This window comes from Rhea pennata, chromosome 21, assembly GCF_028389875.1.
Source record: "Rhea pennata isolate bPtePen1 chromosome 21, bPtePen1.pri, whole genome shotgun sequence".
In the NCBI taxonomy this organism is placed as follows: Eukaryota; Metazoa; Chordata; class Aves; order Rheiformes; family Rheidae; genus Rhea; species Rhea pennata.
This window is the reverse complement of record NC_084683.1, coordinates 1,561,184-1,571,524: the sequence shown is the minus strand read 5'-3', so window position 1 is coordinate 1,571,524 and position 10,341 is coordinate 1,561,184. Positions and strand designations below refer to the sequence as shown.

At 51.5% G+C, this 10,341-nt stretch overlaps 1 pseudogene; it reads left to right on the top strand.

Annotated features, from left to right (window-relative positions):
* The window catches only part of LOC134149677 (capping protein, Arp2/3 and myosin-I linker protein 2-like), a 174,453-nt pseudogene that overhangs the window by 144,107 nt on the left and 20,005 nt on the right, over positions 1–10,341 (top strand).

Genomic DNA, 10,341 nt, shown 5'->3' with positions numbered 1-10,341 from the left:
AAGAGAGCGATCAGTTTAGCTATCAGATCCCTAGGTTGATGCGTTTTTGTACTTAGCTGTACTGTGTGATATTTTTCATTATTTTAGGAAGCCAACATGGGAAAAACTGTTATAAAATATGTAATGGGGTTTGAAAGCTGGGAAGGAGAATATACTGCTGTACAGCTAATAAATAATAATGGATTACCATGTGTGCTCACTGGCTGATTCTTTGTATTTATTAACTGTTTGTCCTGGCAGTGATTTCCAGACTGTAGTCTCTCCTCCTTATGGAAGGATGCTTCAGGCCTGAAGTTACAGTGTGTCTGTGCCTCTCATGGTGGGTCTTTTCCTCTACCTCCTTCTGGCAAGGATGAGCCAGATCTGGCTGCAGAGGAGGGTGGATTCTCAGCTGGACAAGGAGTTTGTGTCATCAGAAACCGTAAGAGATGCTTCAGATGGAGACACTGCTCCGAAGGAAACACCATTTGCATGAGCCTAGAGCAAGAGAGGCTTTGTGGAAGGGAACTAAGCTGTCTTCAGGCACTGTGCTTTTCTACAATATGCGTCAGTACTGATGGAATAAAAAGTGTGGTAACAACTGCTGTTGCAGATGACTGTCTCAGTCCCCTCCTGTCTGCGCACAGTCCAGGACTTGTGCTGTAGCACCACCGTGTGCCAGGTGGGTTGCAGTGAGCACTGTCCCTCCTCATGTTACAAATATGATGGGAAAAGAGGAGTACCGTGATCTCTTAAAACCTGTGGTTTAACCCACTACTGAAAAGGGGAGCATGAAAAATGTTGCAATGCTGCTTTGTTTTAAGTAGTGGTCTGTAATGGTTTCCCGAGGAAGTCTTATATGCGTTCTAGCAGAGACCTGCCTTGGTCCACACCAGCACTACTGTACAAGCTCCCATAAGCAGCAGTTTGTGCTGTTCCCAGGTGACAGCCAAGCCCAAGGCACATGTTGCCAGCTGCCCCAGTGTTCAGAGGAACTAGGAGAAATTGCTTGCTGTGTGAATAGCTTGCTGGTAGGCTGGAAGAGGAGAGGCTGCCAGGTGTATCTGTCTAAAAAGTACAGAAATGACTGCTTCCAAATTGTCTTTAATTGTCTTTTATTTGGCATGCATGTTTCTTGGCAGTTCTTGCCCTGCTAGTCACAACCCACTGCAGCAGCACATGTGGGAAGAGGAAGCTCATTTATCAGGAACTCAACTCCTATTGTGCTTTTCTGAGGAAATGATTTCTAAGCAACATTACTTAACAAAATAGATATGAATAGTATTCTTAAATTATCAGATTCACTCTACGTGTATTGTAGGCTGCTTTTTGATTTTCCCAGAAGCCCATACAAGGGCTTAGTAGGGATGGGAGCAGTCACCCTGTGGCCATTTTCCTGTTTGCTCAGACAGGTCTGTCACTTCTCTTTCACTTGATAAATCAGCTGACCTGGTTTCTGCATACTTGCTCAGTAAATAGTACTGTTATGCAGCCCATTTTTGATGTGCCTTGAGCTCTGGCTTGTGCAAGGGGCAGGTGTCTCCATTTATGTTCCTCCCACAGGCTTCTGGTTTGCCCTTGGTTGAGCTGCTCTGGAGAAATCCAATGCAGTGTTCCAGCAAGCCCTTGAATATGGGTGGCCAGGGTGGTTAAGTGCCAGCATCTCCAAGTGATGTAGCCAAGTCTGAATGCAGGCAGCACATCTCTGCCCTAGAAAAGTATAAAAAGCACAGTCTGCTCCCACCATTATTATCCTCACTGGAAAAGCTGTGTCCTGGACAGCGCATGAGAAGGTATGGTTAGCATGCGTCATTGTAGCACCCACCAGCCTGGCCACACTGAGTTAACAGGCACTTGGGTGTTTGGAGGTAGGATTAGCTCACCTGGTTTCCAGACTGTGGCCAGTATCTCTCCTTTAGTGCAGTAACTGCAGACTGATGTAGAATAAGAGGAAAAAAGTCTGTGAGCAAGTCCTGCTAAGGAAGGGAGGTTGTGCAGCTGCAAAGAGTGCTGTTACAGGTCCGTTTGCTCTTTCTGCTGGCATCCAGATCTCATCTGACTTGCCTGGCTGCCATCTCTGGTGCTGTGGGCTGCTCTCCTGAGGGCATGCAGAGAGGGGCGGGGTCTCTGAGTGATTGCTGCAGCCTGCCAAAGGCACATTTGGCTTCCAGCAATTGAGAGCTTCCCCAGGTTAGAGAACCACCACGTCAAGGGGAAATTCTGCCTGACAGGCTTTTGCATTCTCTGGGGACATGTCTGACTGTGTGGACAAAGGGAAGGCTGTTTATCTCGACTTTAGCAAGGTCTTTGACACTGTCCTCCACAGACTTCTTATAACCAGACTAGAGACACAGGGTCTGGAGGACTTGAGGATGGCTACCCTATGAGGCTCAGAGTGCTCAGCAATACAAAGCCCTACTAGTTATGAAAGGTGTTCCTTGGGGATCAGTTGTAGGACCAATGCCTTTTAGCATCTTTCTTAAAGACCTGGCTGATTGCCCAGGATGAACTCTCATCAGGTTTGTGCCTGATACCATACTGAGGGGAGCGGTTGATAAAGTGGAGGACAGCACTGCTGCTCAGAGGGACCTCAACAGGCAGGAAGATTGAACAATGAAACCTCATGGAGCTGAACAAAGGCAAATGCAATGTACGCCCCTGGGAGGGAACAGCCCATGCAGCAGACCAGATTTGGTTGGCTGCCAGTGCAGAAAAAAAGCCCTGGAGGTACTGGGAGACAGCAAGCCAGCCAGGAGTCAGCAGGGTGCCCCTGTGCCAAAGCACTAGGACAGGCTTAGCAAGAACACAGACAGCAGGCCAAGGGGAGAAACTACTGCCCTCCATTTGGCTCTGGTGAGACCACATCCAACACAGTTTGGGCTCCCCAGTGGAGGCCAGACAGTAGCAGACTGTCCAGCAGAAGCCCCTGAGACCTGGGAAGGTCCTAGTATTCCAGGATGGTGCAGGAAATGCCCAGCCCCAATACACTCCAGATGCTCAGGAGGAAGAAAGAGGAAATGGGTTCCTCTAGGCATCCTGACAAACGTATGCTTGCACAACAGATGGGGAACACTTGTGCACCTGGGAACACTTGTGCACCTGTCCTCCTCTTGGGGAAGATGTTCTGGTACACTGGCGCTCAGCATGTCCTGGCACATGGGACCCAGTGTTTTGGAAGATAAGCTTGGAGTTGGGGCTTGCTGGGAGGTCCTTTGTGCTTCTAAGCTTCAGTAGGAGCTATCACCTAATGGGTACAAAAGGACAGTTGTTCTCTCCATGTCCTGAATATCCTTGCTAATGCCATGAAAAGCTGGGTCCTACTGCCCCTTCTGAGATGCTCAGACACCAATAGCATGCTCTCCTGTCATTCTGGAAGAGCCATAGATTCAGAGCAGGCTGTCCCTGAGGGAAATGCCTTGAACACTCTGCCTTTTACTGGTGCTTCTCTGCTTGTTGATGTGGCTCTCAATGCTTGGAGGAACGCTGCTTCCACTGTTCTCTTCTTACCCCAGAAGGAGGTACCTCAGCCAAAGGTGGTCCCTGCCCTGAGCTATGCTTTCTCCAGCTGCCTTCCCTGAAGTGGTGAATCAAGGCTACTGCATGTTGTGATTGGGCTCTGCGGAGACAGCAGCATCTGCAGGGAGATCACTTCCTGTCTTGCTTTTGCATTTACAGAAGATTTGAAAATGCTGTGTTGTCTGCTTGGCCCTGACTACCCGCAGCAGTATCACCCAGCTCTGCCAGGAATCAGCCTGTCCCAGGCTATTCCACCCCTGGAAATGCTCCTTTGAGAGCCCTTGGTTGGCAGATCTCTGCTCAGGGCAGCCTGGAGATTGGTGGTTTGTCAAAAATTATAATTTAGGGGGATGAAGCATTCGGTACTCTCCATTCCAGTTCGTTCCAGTTGTGGCCTGCTGGCTCCATCAGCACATGCCCCGAGGTTCTAGTATGGTCTGCTGATCCAGTACTGAGAGGTTTCGGTTCCATGCAGTTCTGCAGCACCACAAGGGTCACAGAACAGCTTTCTACAGCATTCCAAACACCTCCAGCTTTTGGCCCAGGCCAGAGTTTTTCCTGGGATAGGAGAGTGTTCAGTGTACCAATACTGCTCATCCACATTGCCCCAGGGAGGCCACCCTGTCTCTGTCTCTCCCCACTTTGGGTCAGCAGTTGTGCCACAGTCGTGCTCACCAAGGAACACTTTGGCCTGACACCCAGTGCCTTTCTGCTCAGGAGCAGCCACATCTGCAGTGCCCTGCCTTTGGCACTGGAACCCTTCATCTACCCAATGTAATGTTAGGGCCTGGGGCAGCCCCTCATCCAGTATCCTGCATGGGAGCAGAGCTGCTCTCATGGTTCACAGCCATCTTTGGGCACTGAGGCAGGAATGTGCACCCAAAAAATGCCCTCGAGGGGATGCAGGGCAAGAATAATTCAGGATCCTCAAAGCTTAAAGGCTGGAGAGGATGCTGCTCCCAGTAAGGAAGAGCCAGCAGCATGCATGCCCCTTGCCCATGAGAAATGATAGCTTTATCCCATGTGGGAGAAGAAAGGCTGAAGGAGATGCTCAGAAGTGCAGCCCTCCTCCCAGGTAGGCTTATGGCCTTGGTCATGGCTGGGCCTGGCCGAGGAAGCTAGCTGGGGGCCTGGCAGCTTGGGTGCAGGGTTTAGCGGGCCTGCGTGGGTTGCTAGCTCTGTCGCTTTCATTTCACTTCTCTTGCTCACTCAGTAAATCTTGCCCGACGGATTTCCAGGCACCAAGCACTGGAAAGGGGAGGAGGTGCCGAGGCAGCAATACTGCTGGTTGGTAACCTCAGCGCTTCCTCCAAGCAGGGTGCCTTTTGCTCCAAGCGGGGGCTGTGCTGAAGGATGGTGCCCTGATACCTCTGTGCCCTTCCCTGGGTGGTTGCTGTGGTCCCAGCAATGGCTGTGTCTCCCGGAGGGAGACACTGCTGAGCTGCAAGGTAAGCGTTATCCACCTCAATGCTTCTTGGCTGCCACACGGAACTTGCTGATCTGGGGCCTGCTCTGTTGCTCTCATGTCTGTACTGGGGCTGTTGGGGCTGCTCATGGGTTTATTATCAACCCCAGCTCAAGGGGATCTGAGCAGAGCCTCGGACATGGGGCTGCAACACCTGTTCACTTGATGGTGCTGCTTAGACCAAAAACGTCCCCTAATAACAGGCTGGGTCATCAGGGATGTGGTTTGCTGAGACTTCCACTGACCAGCAGGGTTTTCAGGTGCAGGATGGTGCCACGCACACCTGCAGGCTTGGGATCCCCACACCAGCCAGAGGATCTCCAACTGTTCCGTGGGACAGCCTGACTGGCACCATGCTTGGCAGGGAGGCATGGCCTACAGCCTTGCTGGGGCTCTCAGGCATCAGAAGGGATGTGTGAAATACTGTGACTAGCCACTACCAGGCCTTCAGGGGAAGTTCCCAGACTTCCAAGACCTGACTGAAAAAACAAATGACCACAGGAGGTCAAGGGGCTCTAGCTTCACCACCACCATTGCTGCTTGTAGTGTGATGGGAAGGCATGGATTGCTAACCAGTCCCCACTGCCAGCAGAGGAGCTAACAGGGCTACCTGCAGCTTCAGTGAGGGCCAGAGGGAGCAGTGTCATTGTGAAAACTTAGTCTGCTTTGCAAGGAACAGGCAGTTGCAGTTCCTACACAACAGCCTGTTCTGAGCAAAAGGTCTGAATCATGAGAAGGAGAGAAGCAGCTAGGCAGAGAGGTGAAACAAAGCTCAAGATGAGAGACAGTAAACAGGAGAGGGGTTTAGGCTTGTCTATAACAATCATAGGAGCAATAGGATTGCAAATGTGGGAAGGCTGGCACACATGACTACTGGTGCCCATCATGGCCAAGACAATTTCCAAAATAATGGAAAGGCAGAATACCTCCCTGGATGCACCATGGAGAGGGCAGGACTCAGCTGAGGCACTGAGGAGCTTGTGGCGAGAGGGTACCTGTAGAGCTCTCCACTGACCCTATGACTAAGAGCAGGAAGAAAGGAAGAGAAACAGGGACCCAGGTGGAGCACAGTACCAGATTCCAATGAACAAGGCTATTCCAAAGCACGTGCACTGTAATCCTAGCGTGGGTAGGCAAACACACATTATGTTGAAGTCAAAGGCCAGACATCCTAAGAAAACCCTGAGTGAGCCCTGGGAGAAGTCCTGAAGTCCACACAAGAAAGCCAAGCAGTGTGTCCGTGGAGGGCAAACTGGTGGCACCCAAGCACTGTGCTTGGTCCCAACTGTAGCCAAGGCTCCACACGGCAATGAGCAGGTGGATGTGTCTATCACCTGAGCACCAGACAAGATACAAACCAGGTTTGTGAGGAAGTGCACAGCTTTCCTGAAAAGCCGGTAGGCACCGACAACTCAGTCTGATGCAGCATCCAGCACTGCTGCAAAGTCATGGAGAGCAAATGGTGCCATCAGTGTCTACCTTCAGGTGTGGCTAGAGAAGAACTAATTCCTGGAGGTGCATGGGATGTGGGGCTAAATCAGTTCATGTTTGTGAGGGAGAGTGTAATACCAAAACCAACTGCTTCCTTTCTGCAAGGCCACAAAGTAAAGAGCCTCTCCACCGAAAGGGGTGAATGGCCAGATTGAAGAAAAGGACCTGTGCCTGGTGACAGGAGTTTTCAAATGGCCTCGCACAAGGGGTTGCCACTATGAACATAGGATGGAACTTGGGGGGGAGGGTGTCAGGGCATGTAGCTAGTACTATATGGAAGTGCCTGGCACTGGCACATCATGAGGACAAATCCATTCTTGGCTCAGACATGGTAAGGACCACATCTCTGTGTGCTGCTCGAAGTAGCCTGGAAGAGTGCTTTGTGCCTTCAGTCTGTGACAACTTGATGGCAGATCCATGCTGCCTGGGGATGCCCACCCTTGCCAAGGAGGAGGATTGTGATGTTGTGGTGCTAAAACCACCACTGTGGTTTAGGGGAGCTAGAGCCATGCACGGACCTTCTCCTCAGAGGGATATGCACATCCAGATCCCATCCCTCTCCCCTTAACCTGAGCCCTCATTCTTGGTGTGGGACTGGGGAGCTCAGGCTGTGTTTGGGGTCACAGGGACCATCTTGGGCATGCTGTGCCATGCACCCTCCTGGGCACCAGATCACAGGTACATGGTAAAGGACTAAGCATGTGTCCTAGCTTCAGCCAGATCAGTTACACTTGACATTGGTCTTTTCAGAGGGCATCACTGCCTGCCTGGAGAAGAAGACGATCCTCCTGGTCAAGAGTGTCTAGCTGCAGGTGAAAACCAAATATGATGACTACATCTTGGTACGTTCAGGGTCCAGCACTCTATCCCTTGGCTGTTAGCCTAAGCTTGATTGGGGTCCCGAATCCACAGCACACAGAGGGAGCAGCGTCTACCTCACTGGGCTGTGCAATAGGGCGGTAACCAGACACACAGTAGGGACTGAAGGGGGTGGTTAAACCCAACCGACTGGGCAAATGGTATCATCAGAGGTATGGAAGACATTTATGTCTGTCTGGATCTTCCCTGCCTGTGCAGGACTTGCAGGGCCAGGCACACATCTGGCCTCCTCCCAGCACCTTATAGGGCAAAAACAGAATGGAACCTACTGCTGGTTACAGAGTGCATTGTATGAATTATCCAGTAAGTTTTCCCAGCTTATGCTCTCCCCGGTTTCCCCAGGCAGCAACTTAAGTGCTTCAGTGGGCTGTTGGGCTTCAGGGCTTCAGAAAGGCTATTGTTTGGGGCGGGGGGGGGGGGGAAGGGGCGCTAGTCTGAACAGGATGCCAGCTCCTGTGTTACCCCAGTCCCCTGTCACCCTACTTTCTCCTGCCTAGGTGCTGACCCCCTGGCGAGCCTATGTGCTACTGGTGACACTACCAGTGAGGGTAAGTGTTGGGGTCCCTCTATTCCATGTTAGACCCCTGCTGCTCCCAGGAGGACCCCACTCACTGCCTTGGGACACCAGCCCCAGTGCGGGACCAGGTGTCCCACATGGTGACCACAGGTACCCTGGGTCAGGAGGTCTGGAAAGCCCCAGGGAGCAGTATTAGTCTGTGGGGCTTGCCCCCAGCATGCAGCTGCATCAGGGGCTGCATTATGGCACATGAGGTAGGGTAGGTCAGATAGCAAAATGGGAGAAGGAGCTCAGATCACGACACTGGCAGCCAGGCTGAGATTTGGGGGCTGGAGGGCTCTGGCCAAGTGCAGGGAGAAGCTGTGGTCGGGCACTGCCCTGGGTCATGGGAAAGAGCTTGGAGTCCAGGGTGCTGATGCATCTCTGTCAGCACTGAGGCTGATCCAGCCCTTCTCTCCCACTAGGTGCACAGCAGTTTCAGCTTGCTGGAGGTGCAAGAGATCACAGTGCGAGAGCCCGGCCTGGTGAGTGGCACTCACTGGGAAAGCCTCCCTGGGCAATTCCCACGTGGGGTATGTTGGCACCCAGATTGCCAAGGCACATTCTGCTCATCTTCCCACTTTGGAAACCCTGACCTGGAGCCTGCTGCAGGGTCTGGGGGAAGTCATTGCCCACTGTTTTACATTTGGGGTCACCATTGCAGAGCTTTGGGAGCTTCCCACCATATTTATCCGTTGGCCACCTCTAAAGAAATCCTCTTACAGCTTCGCCCATGTTAGCACCCTCTTTAGCCAGAGGTAAGGGGAGGTGCTCAGGAGTGCTAAGAGGGGAATACAGGTGTCTGCACACCACTCTCCTCCAGCAGACCTGGCCATGCATGCTGCAAAATCACTACTGAGAGCTGTAGGCAGCTCCTGCCTTCCTTGGCATTTGGGTGACACCTCCCGCTCAGCAGGGACAAGGTGATAAATTGCAGGAAGTAATTTAGTAGTAGGAAGGTGTTTTAAGCCCTGTTAATCCCCTTAACAACAAAGCATGCATGCATGGTAGATGTAGCAGGTGCAAACCATGAAGGAGAGGAATGGACTGTCCCAAATTGGACATGTCAGCTGAAACCAAGGCTGCAGTTCCTGTTAACCTCTTTCGCTCATTAAAGCACCATCAGCAGTGATAGCCCTGACTTGCAAATGGGGCTTTTGCTGCTTGACATTAGAGAGACAATCCTCTTAGGAGCAGGATGCGTATTTGAGCTGTGCTTTGCTTAGAGATCTTTAGCAGGAGCACAGAGCTAAAGAGGAGATAGGCAGAGAGAGCAGAAGAGGAAGCCATGAGCCTTCAGACAGCATAGCATCAGGAGGCTGGAAACGCCTGGTGTCAGCTGACAGCTTCCACAGACTGGGAAGTACAGGTGGGAAAGTTAGGGGAAGAGCTAGAGCCTCACGTATCCTGGGAGGGGGTGTCAGGAGGAGAGGCACATTCTGCCAAGGTATGCTCCAAGGATGCGAGCAGAGACAAGTGATTCGGGGACAGGATGGCATCACCTGGGCACTTACAAGGAAGTGGAAGAACAGCTAACTTCAGATCATTGGCTTATCTCTGAGCCCATTCGATTGGGACCACAGACCTGAGGCTATATGACAGTTCTAGTGGTTACTCACCTGCCAGTCTTAGCACCTGGCTGGGGTAGGCAGAGACTGGCCCTGCTGCCACACATAGAGCCCTGCTCTGAAAAGAAGCTCCATCTTTATGCTGCCCAAGCAGATAATTGTCATCTCCCTCCTACATTTCAGTGCATAATTAAATTGGAGAATGTGTTGCCGTGGGATTTCTGTAGGAGACAAAAGCTAAAAAAGCATCAAAACCAGATGAGACAATTTCAGGGGGAAAATATCCATCAGGGGCTGTTTAACACAGCAAACTGGCTGTGCCTTAGCTGGGAATGGGCAGATGCAGCAAGCCAGCTGCTTCTATGCAACATTGCTGTTCACCACTTACACTAGAGATGGGACCCTGGGCAGACAGTTGGGTACACAGACCCAGGCATTTCTGCTCTGCTGGCCCTGCCATCTCAATTTTGCAGGGGCTCGCTGTAGCAGTGCAGGCAAAGAGGTCTTTTTTTCTCTGCCAGTTTAGCGAGAGGCAGAGCTGATCTGGAGGCAGTTCTGAGGGTGGAGGGAGATTTTGTTGAGGATGAGCAAGTTCAGGCACTGAAATCAATGCCAAACGGGGTCTGTCTTGGTCATTTCAGTCCCTAAAGCTCTTAGTAAGAAAAGGGCAGACCACTAGCGAAGCTACTGTGTCTTTGAAAGCTAATCACTTGGGCCAAGGGAAGGGTAAGGGGGTCTGGCACATGACAATATGTTTACTCCATTTCATCCTAAATTCCTGTTGTTCTCAGCCTTACCTCCACTTACAGTGCTCTGGCTAGAATTATAACTACAGAGATTGGATGCTTGCATTACGAGTGCAGCCCTTGCAGTGCCTGGCCAATTGC